This window comes from Rana temporaria, chromosome 7 (genome assembly GCF_905171775.1).
Source record: "Rana temporaria chromosome 7, aRanTem1.1, whole genome shotgun sequence".
NCBI classification, from domain to species: domain Eukaryota; kingdom Metazoa; phylum Chordata; class Amphibia; order Anura; family Ranidae; genus Rana; species Rana temporaria.
This window is the reverse complement of record NC_053495.1, coordinates 132614409-132628365: the sequence shown is the minus strand read 5'-3', so window position 1 is coordinate 132628365 and position 13957 is coordinate 132614409. Positions and strand designations below refer to the sequence as shown.

Genomic DNA, 13957 nt, shown 5'->3' with positions numbered 1-13957 from the left:
GTACAATTGGACTTTTATTCACCAGGTAATGTATGCCTTAAAACTATATTTTACAGTTACTAAATATTTTCTTGGTAAGTAAAATTGCCTTACGTGCCTAGAAGGTAGACAAATCCATTTGCTATCTGTGCATGTACTTTGATGAACCCATCGCTAGAAATAGTAGAAATAGAAAAGTTATAAAGAATAGAAAAAGCATGGGATGAGAAGAGATATCAGAGTAAGCACTATCGTAAAACAGTAAAAAAAAATCCCCCTGCAGGTTTATGCCACAATGTGCTAGTATACACTGCATGCTAGCACATTAGGACAGACTTGCTTGCAAACAGAGCCCTCTAGCGCATCACTGTCATGGCTGCCCTACCGCTTCCATCTTCACCTGGTCTTTCAAATTTGTAATCTCCAGCCACTTCAACTGCCCTTTAACGAGATGTTCATTGTACTTGCAGGTAAGTCTGATTGTAAGCTTACCTGTAGGTACAAGTTAAGATATTGACTTAACTACTACTACCACTACTTTAAACAGAGAGAGATGTTGTAGAATTACTGCTTTGTAGGGGAATTAAGTAATTTGTAAAGGATTTTTTTTTTTTTTGTGTGTGGAACATGTTATATTTACTTTCTCTGAGTAATGGTATTGCACAGAGCTACCCCAAACCTCCTCTTCTGGGGTCCCCTTTTGGGACTCCAGGCTTCTCTTCCTCTCAGTGCACCATCATAAGAAGTCATTTTCTTTGAGGACACACCTGCAGGCTTGATCCCGAGCTGGGCTGAGTGCATCTATTGACAATCATTGCGGCTCAGCCCCGTCCCCCTACTCTCTGCTTACATGATTTGATTGACAGCAGCAGGAGCCAATGGCTCTCAGATGTGTGAGCAGAGAGAGGAGAGAGCTGCTGCAGAGGAGCAGAGTACTGGATCGAGATTGGACTTGGATAAGTATAAGGGGTGAGTCCAATTGCTGGGACATTTTTTTACCTTAATGCACAGAATTCATAAAGGTAAAAAATGTTGAACCTTTAGAACCACTTTACCAATAAAAACAACTCTATGTGATATCAAGTACGAATGAGGTTTAGATTCCCCTGTATGATAGTAGCAGGGAATAAATAATATTGCAGTCCATAGACTTTTTTCCTGATCAGCTGGGTCACAAGAGACAATTGTTTTTGCAGTGATAGATAACCCATCCCCCTTTCAGTAAAAGGGTGGGGTCAAATTGTTAGTGTGGGTTAAGGGGGTTGTAAAGGTAATTTTTTTCCCTAAATAGCTTCCTTTACCCTAGTGCAGTCCTTCTTCACTTACCTCATCCTTCGATTTTTGCTTTTAAATGTCCTTATTTCTTCTGAGAAATCTTCACTCCCTGTTCTTCTGTCTGTAACACCACACAGTAATGCAAGGCTTTCTCCCTGGTGTGGAGAAAGCATCTTGAGGGGGGAGGGGGCAAGCAGGGCAAGTCGGGACACTCTCTTCTTTGCAGATAGAGAAAGGAGCTGTATGTTAGTGGGCGTCCTGACACTCCTGCTCGCCCCCTCCCCCCTCAAGAGGCTTTCTCCACACCAGGGAGAAAGCCTTGCAGTTACAGACAGAAGAACCGGAAGTGAGGATTTCTCAGAAGAAATAAGGACATTTAAAAGTAAAATGAGGTAAGTGAAGGAGGACTGCACTAAGGTAAAGAAAGCTTTTTAGGGATTTTTTTTTTTACCTTTACAACCCTTTTAAAAAAGAGTGAACTGAAAATGTATCCAATTTTCTTTAGGATTGGATAAAGGGGAAATAGATTAGAACACTTGTCAGTTTTTATTGATGTCTGTGTCCTCATTGGGGATATTCACCCTCTTTTATCTGTCCGATTTATCATTATCATTATTTATCATTATCTTTGAAAGTGAAATTAAAAGTAAAAAAAAAAAATCTTGTCCCCAGAAAAGTAATATAAGAGAAATCTTTCTTTGGGGACTGGCAACCTGGGGGTCCCCTTGAAAATTCCCTTTAATTTACAGGGATTTCCTCTTGATTACAGTTTTGACTATGGGACAGTAAGTGAAGGTAAAACTCCCCAATGGGACGAAGGTGGAAAAAATAAAACTTCCAGGGGTTATAACCTTCTCTTACTCTATGTAACCACTAGTAATCTGCCCGCCGTCAAAAGACGGCGGGAGGAAGACTCTGTTATCCTGGGTGGACGTCATATGATGTTGCGCCTTTAAAAACCACTAGGGGGCGCGCGCGATTGCTCAGGAACTGAGCAGGAAAGTGGATCTGTGTGTGTAAACACACAGATCCAAGTCCTGTCAGGGAGAGGGGACCGATAATGTGTCCCTTGTATATAGGGACAACCATCGGTCACCTCCCCCAGTCACTCCCCTCCCCCCCAGTAAGAATCACTAATTAGGGAATACATTAACCCCTTCCTCGCCCCTAGTGTTAACCCCTTTCCTGACAGTCACATTTATACAGTAATCAATGCATTTTTATAGCAACGATCTCTGTATAAATGTGAATTGTCCCAAAAATGTGTCAAAAGTGTCCGATGTGTCCGCCACAATATTGCAGTCATGATAAAAATCACTGATCGCTGCCATTACTAGTAACAAAAAAATAATAATAAAAATGCTACAAATCTATTCCCTATTTTGTAGACGCTATAACTTTTACACAAACCAATCAATATACGCTTATTGCGTTGTTTTTTTTTTTTTACCAAAAATATGTAGAAGAATACGTATCGGCCTAAACTGAGGAAAAAGTTTGTTAAAAAAAATGGATATTTATTATAGCTAAAAATAATAAATATTGTGTTTTGTTTCAAACTTGTCCCTCTTCTTCTTTTGTTTATAGTGCAAGAAATAAAAACCACAGAGGTGATCATATACCACCAAAAGAAAGCTCTATTTGTGGGGAAAAAATGATAAAAATTTCATTTGAGTACAGTGTTGCATGACCGCGCAATTGTCATTCAAAACGTGACAGCGCTAAAAGCTGAAAATTGGTCTGGGCAGGAATTCTCGCCCCTAGTGTTAACCCCTTTCCTGACAGTCACATTTATACAGTAATCAATGCATTTTTATAGCAACGATCGCTGTATAAATGTGAATTGTCCCAAAAATGTGTCAAAAGTGTCCGATGTGTCCGCCACAATATTGCAGTCATGATAAAAATCACTGATCGCTGCCATTACTAGTAACAAAAAAATAATAATAAAAATGCTACAAATCTATTCCCTATTTTGTAGATGCTATAACTTTTACACAAACCAATCAATATACGCTTATTGCGTTGTTTTTTTTTTTTTACCAAAAATATGTAGAAGAATACGTATCGGCCTAAACTGAGGAAAAAGTTTGTTAAAAAAAATGGATATTTATTATAGCTAAAAATAATAAATATTGTGTTTTGTTTCAAACTTGTCCCTCTTCTTCTTCTTTTGTTTATAGTGCAAGAAATAAAAACCACAGAGGTGATCATATACCACCAAAAGAAAGCTCTATTTGTGGGGAAAAAATTATAAAAATTTCATTTGAGTACAGTGTTGCATGACCGCGCAATTGTCATTCAAAACGTGACAGCGCTAAAAGCTGAAAATTGGTCTGGGCAGGAAGGGGGTGAAAGTGCCCTGTAGGCAAGTGGTTAAAATGGGGAAAAGGTTTGCCTATAGTTCTACTTTCATTTATTTTTCAGTATTGGTATATGTCCCCATGGCCAAGCTTCCCATGTCTTTTGCTTGACAATAGCTTGCTAAAACTCTAGGGTATCTAGCAGTGGCGGCTGGTGCTCAAAAAAAAATTGCAGCCTTACTGTGCCCATCAAATGCAGCCACTGTGCCCATCAAATTCAGCCACTGTGCCTATCAAATTCAGCCACTGTGCCTATCAAATTCAGCCACTGAGCCTATCAAATGCAGCCACTGCGCCATCAAATGCAGCCACTGTGCCATCAAACGCAGCCACTGTGCCATGCCATCAAACGCAGTCACTGTGCCATCAATTGTCACCACTGTGCCATGCCATCAAATGCAGTCACACTGCCAATACCATCAAACGCAGCCACTGTGCCATCAATTGTCACCACTGTGCCATGCCATCAAACGCAGCCACTGTGCCATATCATCAAACGCAGCCAATGTGCCCATCAATTGTCGCCACTGTGCCAATTGTTGCCACTGTGCCCTTTAATTGTCACCACTGTGCCCTTTATTTGTCGCCACCGTGCCCTTTAATTGTCACCACTGTGCCCATTGATGCCACTGCCCATTGTCGCCACTTTGCCCATTGTCGCCACTTTGCCCATTGTCGTCACTGTGCCCATTGTCGTCACTGTGCCCATTTTCGCCACTGTGCCCTGTAAAATGCCCCTCCCCCCGCCCGACACTTACCTTTCTGGGGGTCAGCCATCCTCCTTCCACATCCCTCTGTCTTTTCCCGCCCTCGATGATGCTTCAGCCAATCAGGTTACCGGTAACCATAACCGGTGAACCTGATTGGCTGAGACGCCTGTCAGTCTAAGGAGCGCCCCCCCCCCCCCGTACGTCCCTTAGATAAGTATTCGGAAGCTGACTACAGCCTGAGGGCTGTACTCGGAAAGCCTATCAGAGCCACTGTCTCTGATAGGCACTTCCACACAGCCAACCAGCTGCCGTTATTCAGACGGCCAGTACTCACCATCCGGCCGGCCATCTGAATAGTCAGCAGCAGCGGCAACAATACATAAATCTATGTATTGTAATCAGTGGCGGTGCGAGAGCGAGCGGGGGTGGTGCTCCGGCGCCCTCTATGGACGCACCGCCACTGGTATCTAGGGATTGTTTAATCTCAGACAAGAGGATCCTTGGTGGGGACAGAAAGAAGAAAATACTTTGGTCTTATATCAGGGTTCACCCAAAGAGGAGCAGGGAGTTTGAAGAGAGATACGCCTGCATGTTATGTACATCTAGCTTTTTATAAAATGATGTAATTGTATATTTTTTTCATTGCTCGTTTATTGCATAATTTTAAGTATGCATGAGATGTATATATATTTCCCATTTATTTTTTATTTTTTATTTAGTGTTAAAAAAAAAAATCCAAAGAGTAAATTTAAACATGCAACCCTTATGCATGGCTATTCAGCGATAGTAATTTAAGAAAAAAAAAAGTTTGGGACTTTATATGAGGCCTCTGAAATGTGAATGCGACTCAAAGAAAACAAGGAAGGGTTTTGGGACTTTGAGTGAAGCATGCAGCTGGAGAGCAAAGGGACACTGTTAATTATAAACATTAATTTATTTTATGAATATATCATTCAATACAGTACATCAATTGGCACAGAAATGCATTGTAACCTGTAAGCCGTATTTAGTTGGTTTTCATATAGTATAATATGCAGTAAAATACGGAAACATTATGTTCACGTGTGTGTGTGTGTGTGTGTGTGTGTGTATATACATCCCACACATATATATGAAAAAGTAGTTTCTGAAATGTAAACACATAATAACAGCTGATCTTTCCAACACTGCCAAATTACCATCCTTTGTTCTGCACCTTGTCAGTGTTAGATGGCAGCTATCTTGGCAGAGGCAGGGATTTTGCTCATAGTAGACATAGTAGTAGACCTTTCAGTAGACCTTTCATTTAGAATAACAATGAGCAGCTCAGTAGTGACATCGCCAAATCTTATAAGACTATCATCCACAATGATCAGTCACTGATCAGTCAGTGACTTTGAGGAGATTACCTAAGATTGGTGCAGACTGAATCTGATAACCAATTGGCTTCTAACTTCAGCTTGTTCAATTAAGCTTTGACAATAAAACCTAGAAGCATAATTGGTTATTATGCACAGCTGCACCAGATTCTGTGTGCACCAGTTTTAGTAAATCTTCCCCAAAGTGTTTTCCACTGTTGCAGACAAATTGGTATAACACAATTATAACACTTCATATTTATGTGTTACAGGTTCCCGTTCACATACCCTAACTTAAAAAAAAAGACTGCTGCTTGGGTTTTTAAACTAAAAAAGTTTTATTTTTTAATATTTAAACGGGCATAAGGTAACAATGGAGTTGATTTACTAAAGGCAAACAGCAGTTGTCATAGATCTGCAACATGCAAGGAAAATTAAAAAAACCTTTTCTGCACACAATTGGATGATTGAAATCAGCAGAGCTTCCTCTCATTTCAGAGCATCCCCTCAGATCTAGAGCAACTGTACTTTCAAGTACACAGTATATTTGCCTTTTAGAAACTCAAACTTGGGAGGACTATAGATGAGGACGTATGATTCCGGTGGTCGACCATGGTGCACAGGGGAATTTTGAATACTTCCTTGGTGGCGGCTAAATATAAGGTATTGTCACAATGGTACCTTTGCCCACAAGGTTGACAAATATCTACCCGATGCATCCCCTCTCTGTTTCAGGGGTTTCAGTGTTGGAATTATTAACCTCCCTGGTGGTATGATTATTTCAGATTTTAGGTGCTGAAAGCGGTACAATTATTTTGCATGGAAATTTGGCGTTTTATATTGTAGGCCTGTAATTCTTAGGAATAACTCACTTAAATCTGTCCAAACAAGAGTCTAGTAGACATCTCGGGTATGATAAAGTTTGAAAAACAAAATCATAAATTATAATATAATAAATAACTATAAATAATTATAACAAATAATAATGTAATTATAATAAAAATTATTCAATAATCTAATCAAATCAAAAACATTGAAATTTGCTCAGTTGCAGAATTGTTGCTGTCAATACTTTTATTGTTTGATGACGAATTTCCCCACAAATCGCTATCGCTCAATTGTGAACAAAATAGCAGCGCTAAGTTCAGTGACTGAACAAAAGTAAATAAATATACCCCTGTGAAAGAGTGTATCATACATATACTAAATACATAAAAAAATGTGTGTGTATATATATATATATATATATATATATATATATATATATAAACATACACATAAAAATAAACTAAATAAATGTGATTGAATGTTCAAAACATTCATCCAGTGGTCAAAAATAAGTAGTAACAAGCCAAGTCTATAAGTGATTCAATTTCAAGCGATAACATTTTCAGGTGTCCACTTAGTCTTCTTGAACAATCTTCCTTAACCGCTTGCCGACCAGCCGCAGGCGGCAGGTCGGCTCTGCTGGGCGAAATCACGTAGATCTACGTCATCTTGGCCGAGCAGCCAATAGGGGCACGCGCCCCTGACGCACGTGCCCCCCCGGTCACCCCTGACGCGCGTGCCCGTCAGGCGCGACCACCGCCGGGCACCCGGGATCGCTCGTTACAGAGCGAGATCGGGAGCTGTGTGTGTAAACACACAGCTCCCGGTCCTGTCAGGGGGAGAAATGCCTGATTGTCTGTTCATACATTGTATGAACAGCGATCAGTCATTTCCAATAGTCAGTCCACCCCCCCTTCAGTTAGAACACACCCAGGGAACATACTTAACCTCTTCCTCACCCCCTAGTGTTAACCGCTTCCTTGCCAGGGGCATTTTTATAGTAATCAATGCATTTTTATAGCACTGATCGCTATAAAAATGCCAATGGTCCCAAAAATGTGTCAAAAGTGTCCGAAGTGTCCACCATAATGTCGCAGTATCAATAAAAATTGCTACTCGCCGCCATTACTAGTAAAAAAAAAATATTAATAAAAATGCCATAAAACTATCTCCTATTTTGTAAACGTTATAACTTTTGCGCAAACCAATCAATAAACGCTTATTGTGATATTTTTTTTAGGGAAATATGTAGAAGAATACGTATCGGCCTAAACTGAGGAAAAAACTTTATATAATTTTGGGGGATATTTAATATAGCAAAAAGTAAAAAATATTATTTTTTTTCAAAATTGTCGCTCTATTTTTGTTTATAGCGCAAAAACTAAAAACCGCAGAGGTGATAAAATAACACCAAAAGAAAGCTCTATTTGTGGGGAAAAAAAGGACGCCAATTTTGTTTGGGTGCCACGTCGCACGACCGTGCAATTGTCAGTTAAAGCGATGGAGAGCCGAATCGCAAAAAGTGGCCTGGTCTTTGACCAGCAATATGGCCTGGGGCTTAAGTGGTTAAGACCTTCCACCACACCATAAGTGCTCAGTGACTCCACACCCTAAGGAATTGGTTATTACAGGGAGAGTATATGATTATCTCCATGTGTTTAGTGCGCACATGATATGTATATGAGTATATGCTTTCCCTTTTTTCTTTTTCCAATCCACACATGATTTTAGTGATTTTTTATATTTGCTTCCTAGGTGATGCAATTTTAATGTTTGTAGGGTATATTGTTATACTAATGCACTTCATCTGATATGCAGGCTGGGCTGTAAAAGTTTAGAGCATTCAGAGGTATTCTGTATTAGTAATTATACAATGCTCATATTCTCTATGATCAGTGCAACCTGATGTTTTATGGTCGTGGAGACATGGAGTATGTATACACGCATTACGTTGTACGTCTGGGTTCACAAACGTATTCAGTGTGGTCGTGGGAACGCGGAGCACGCACAAACGCAGTATGATACATGTCCGGGTTCACGTACGGACGGGGTATATAGGGGCGGGGATTAGACTGTGAAACCAATCCCATTGAAGAAGTCCTGAGGGACAAAACTGGTCTGGGAATGGTTACACAGCGTTCCATTACGTTTGGACCACCGAGTGTGCAGTGTTTTGAAGTGAAGAGGAGAACGAACGGTGACCACATGTGTAAGCTGAAGTTATCAGAAAATTATAGAATTTAGCTAACTAAATTCCTTTTAAATCCAAAAAGGATTTGATTTGTCCAACAGTTAAGCTAAATGAGTAATGCAATGTCTACACCAGAACTCGGTTTGTGGCACCACAAAAAGCTCAGGCAAGGATCATTTTTGCCACAGTGTAGTGTGACTATTAACTCCTGAAATACCTAGTTTGAATAAAGCCCATAGCTTGACACACATGTTGGAAGAATCTAGGCCTTTGTAACATTTAAACGTACAGTTAATGCTAGCAAGATGGTCTTGGGTGGGATTAGAACTGTCAGGTGTCATAAGGTGCATGAACTGGGGGTCTTCAACAATGCACCAGTGGAAAATATAACATGTTTATTAAGCCAAGTAGTATACATTGAAGTCTATTAGTGCCAGGCCTCCCAAATCCTTAAGATGTTTCAGAGTAGACCAGTTTAGTTTGCGCCTGCTGGAGCCCCAGATAAGTTTAAGTAGAGAATTTAACATTTTACCTTATTTTAAAGACAAATGGATAGGAGAGTGCCAACGTATATAAAGTATTTTACCAAGATTAATCTGTCGCATTACACCAATCGGGGTCTTGGACTGAATGTCAAGACCTGTGTCATTTATGGATTACCTGCTGGTGCACTGTTATTCCCATTCCATTATCGAAGGGTGCAGTTCCCGTGGCCACCAGAGGATGTCTTCCAGCAGCCAGGCTATCCGAGTAATTATGCTGCACCTAATGTGGGCTGCTGGGAGGTATTTTATCCTCCCCATAACTGAGTTTCAGTGTTCTTCCTGTGAGTCATGCCATTGCCTGATCCTAATTGTTCCTGTGCCTGATCCTGTCGGTCGCTGTGGCAGATGACTTATGGTTCTTAAACTGCAAGGGCGCTGGTATCATAATTCATTTATTCTTCTTGCAGTTCAATCACTGACTGCCCATGTAGGAGGTACAGGCAAACAGATAACTGAGAGTCTGCAGGATTCTGACATTGCACCTGCTAAACGAGAGTGGAAAGATTTAAAGGCTGTGTAAATTTTTCTTTTATAAATGCACATTTTACAGATACACAGTATAGAGGCAGAACGACCAAGATGTACAGCGGCTTTTATGCCCACAATGATATTCAAATTTTTGGGTATGTTTAAGCTTTGGGGGAAGGAAGATTGTTGGAAACCAATTAAATTGCATGGTGGGGTATATAAGGCTACAATAAAATGGCAGCGGGTAGGCTTCCTGATGACGTTGACCACAAAATGCATTGAGGCTGCGCACTCGCATGCAATAACGTCACTTCCGGTACTCATGGTTCCGATTTCCAGTGTTTTGGAATGCACACTGCAATTTAGAGGAATGGTGCCTCTTACTCTGCTGGCTGTACATGTTGATGCTGACTTGTTAGCACCTTAAAATGTAAGTGTGCATTTATTATACACTTGTTTATATACTTGTTTGAATACATGCTATAATAAATTTGTTGCACTATGATATACATTCTGCTTCTACCAAACTTCTTTGTTACATTAAGGAGATACCTTTATGAGCTGAGCTTAAATTGAGGATCACTCCCTTATCGACATATATTGATACCCAAGGGATCTGAGTATTACGAGGCTCATTATATTTAGTCATCTGCTGAGTTTGTATTTCTCCCACACGAGTGATGATGGAGATAATCAATAATACCGGTCACTGCACAACTTTTTTTTTTCTTTTTCCATGGTGTTTGGATTTTTCCTGAGGACTTTCTCCCCTCTTTTTCACTATATTGATTTTTTTGTGGAAAATTATTATGCACTAAATGATTGTATAGCGTTGAAATTTTTAGAAGGTTTTTGAGTTGGTGGCAAACTTTTTATTTTCTGAAAATTTATTTACAAGGTGGTATAGTATCTCACAAAAGTGAGTACACCCCTTCACATTTTTGTAAATATTTTATTATATCTTTTCATGTGACAACACTGAATAAATTACACTTTGCTACAATGTAAAGTAATGAGTGTACCGTTTGTATAACAGTGTAAATTTGCTGTCCCCTCAAAATTAACTCAACACACCGCCATTAATGTCTAAACTGCTGGCAACAATCGGATGAACAGATGAGAGGCCCAAAAAAATTAGACCTCACAGCTAGGATAAGAGAGAAAAGACAAATAAGGTATTATCTTTCTTGTAAATAGTGTGTGATAAATGGATGATGAGTGAATGAGAGAGAGGTGAAGAAGTTTGTACCTGGTTTTCTGTTTGAGAATGAAAAGTTTCTCCTCAGTGTCTCCAACACGTGGAGAGATGGACCACTGAAGAGAGACTGAGTGTGTGTATATCTAAGGGTAGGGGCCGCCATGATTCATCCCGCAGGGTAATTGTGGGGGAGGATCCCTGAGGTTGCCCACGTCGCCCAGATCAAAAAACTGGAGTAGATCCAGTGGATCCGGAAGGGACGAGGGCAAGCTCATCTATCCACAGAATGCCGTGGGGTAGGCGTCCTTTTATTCAGCTTCCCTCACTGTTTGTCTTTGATGGAAGGGAAGACCCCTCTCGGTTGTGGTTGGCGGCCTAGAGAGATAGGGAGGGGCCATGCCACAGTGGGAGGGCATAGTGTCAAGAGAGATGCTCGTCAAAAAGAGATGCTCGTCTAGCGAGCGTCAGTGACGCTGCGTTCCACACTGGCAAATGGGGAAGGAGCCCCATTTGAATGCCTCTAGGGGGCCCGTTGGTATTGGGAAGCTTTGGTAGGTCACTCAGGGAAAGTGTGTTCAAAGCCCCCTAGGCCGTGGACAGACACGCGTAGGGCTTTGTGTCCTCCGGATCTAACACAGTATATCCAGAAAACAGCCTATAAAGAAAGTACATAAAAATGTATTAAAAATGATTTGGACAATTAAATGGTATATATGCAGAAGAAAAAGATAAAAAAACGTTTTTCAGATACCTCCCTCACTTTCTGCACTTTGGAATCACAGCTAAGCATTTAAACAATACATACACATACACATTTAGGTTTGTACATTGTATAAAAACAGATATATACACTGTATAGGGACACATAGATATGCCCTACAGCGTGTGTATCGCAAAGAGTTTCTGCTTTCTTCTTTTTGGAAGTAACTAATGTGTAAATAGGGGCATTAAATGAGGAAAAAAGAGGGACTGAAAAAGGAAAAGGGGGAGCGGGGAAGAAAGCGAGAGGGAGGGGAAAAACAAGGGAACTAAAGATGCAGAAAAAATGTATATATGAAAAGATTTGGTAAAGCAAGGATTTGATATTAATCGTCGTAAAAACGGAGCGTAACTAATAGCATCATTAAGCCCCGGTGGCTGGGTTGCTTTAAGCTTGAATGTCCACCTTGCCTCAACCTGGAGTTTTTTTTGATGGGAGGATGTATTTTAGCAAGTACTTGAAATTTAAGTGAATCGGTTTTATAGTCTTGGAATTCTGCGAAGTGTCTAGGTATCTGTCTTTCCGTGATTCATATCTGTATGTTCGTGGTATGTTCTTTAATGCGTCTCCAAAATGTTCGCTTAGTTTTGCCCACATAGTGGCTTCCACAGCCACATGTGAGCAGATATACGATACCAATGGTGTCACAGTTTACAAAGTGATCTATAATAAAATTTCCCCCTGTGGGTAAGTGGACATTTTTTCCTACTTTGATAAATTTGCATAAATCAGTTACTGTACTGAAAAGTGCCTTGTGGTAAAGTACCACATAAGTCCCTATCTTTCTGTGATGAAAAATGGCTTGATACCAGAATGTCTCATAGGGATCTGTTTAGTTGTAAATCAAATGAGGTTCAGGTTCTACAGTTTCAAAGTAGGATTGTCTTACAAGGTGCCAATGAGTATTTAGAATGTTCCTTATAGTTTGATGTTGATTGTTGGTGATGGGACATATGCCTTGTGGGTGGGAGGGAGTTAGAGTTTCTCCCTGGAAAAGTAGAAGGTCTCGTGGACTGTCATTTGCGTTCTTGAAGGTCCTTTTTAAAGACTTTCTGCTGTATCCTCAATCTAAAAAGCATTTCTGTAGGTCAGAGGCTTGGGCTATAAAGTTCTCCTCATTGCTGCAGTTATGCTTGTCTCGTAAATATTAGCCCTTGGGGATGGAATTGATCAGGTGGGATGGATGAGCACTCGTGGAGTAGGGAGTTACCCGCTGTGTCTTTTTGATGTAAGTTAGTAGTGATGGCACCATTCACATCCTTGTATATATTCAAATCCAAGAATGGTAAGGTGTCTGTGTGCCAATTATATGTGAATGACAGATGGTAGTTGTTTTGATTAAGTCCCTCCACGAATGGCATCAAAAGTTCAGGTGTCCCTGTCAAAAAATCAGGATGTCATCAATGTAGACATCCAATGCAAACACCTCCCACTCCCACCCCCACCCCCCCCCCCCAGGTACAGGTTTGCATACGATGGGGCACACTTAGTCCCCATTGCTACACCCTGCACCTGGAGGTAGTGGGAGCTGTTGAAGGTGAAAGCATTGTGGGTTAAAATAAAGTGTAGCATTTCAGTGATGAACACATTGTAAGATATAGTGTCAAGATCTCTCTCGTTTAATAGGATCAACGTTGTTTCAACACCTTTGTCATGAGTAGGGATGAGCCGAACACCCCCCGGTTCGGTTTGCAGCAGAACATGCAAACAGGCAAACAATTTGTTCGAACACTGTTAAAGTCTATGGGACACGAACATGAAAAATCAAAAGTGCTAATTTTAAAGGCTAATATGCAAGTTATTGTCATAAAAAATGTTTGGGGACCCGGATCCTGCCCCAGGGGACATGTATCAATGCAAAAAAAAGTTTTAAAAACTAACGTTTTTTAGGGAGCAGTGATTTTAATAATGCCTAAAGTGAAACAATAAAAGTAAAATATTCCTTTAAATTTCGTACCTGGGGGTTGTCTGTATTATGCCTGTAAAGTAGCACATGTTTCCCGTGTTTAAAAAAGGAAAACATGTATTTTAAAACTACTCGCGGCTATAATGAATTGTCGTGTCCCGGCAATACAGATAAAAGTAATTGAAAAAAAAACAGCATGGGTTCCCCCTTAGTCCATTACCAGTCCCTTTGGGTCTGGTATGAATATTAAAGGGGTTGTAAAGGTTCATTTTTTATTTTCTAAATAGGTTACTTTAAGCTAGTGCATTGTTGGTTCACTTACCTTTTCCTTCAATTTCCCTTCTAAATGTTTTTTTCTTTGTTTGAATTTCTCACTTCCTGTTTCTCCTCAGTAAGG

At 40.3% G+C, this 13957-nt stretch overlaps 1 protein-coding gene across 1 annotated transcript in view; it reads left to right on the top strand.

Annotated features, from left to right (window-relative positions):
• Nucleotides 1-13957, top strand: part of DPYD (dihydropyrimidine dehydrogenase) — a 1498502-nt gene that overhangs the window by 122101 nt on the left and 1362444 nt on the right. The window lies entirely within an intron of this gene.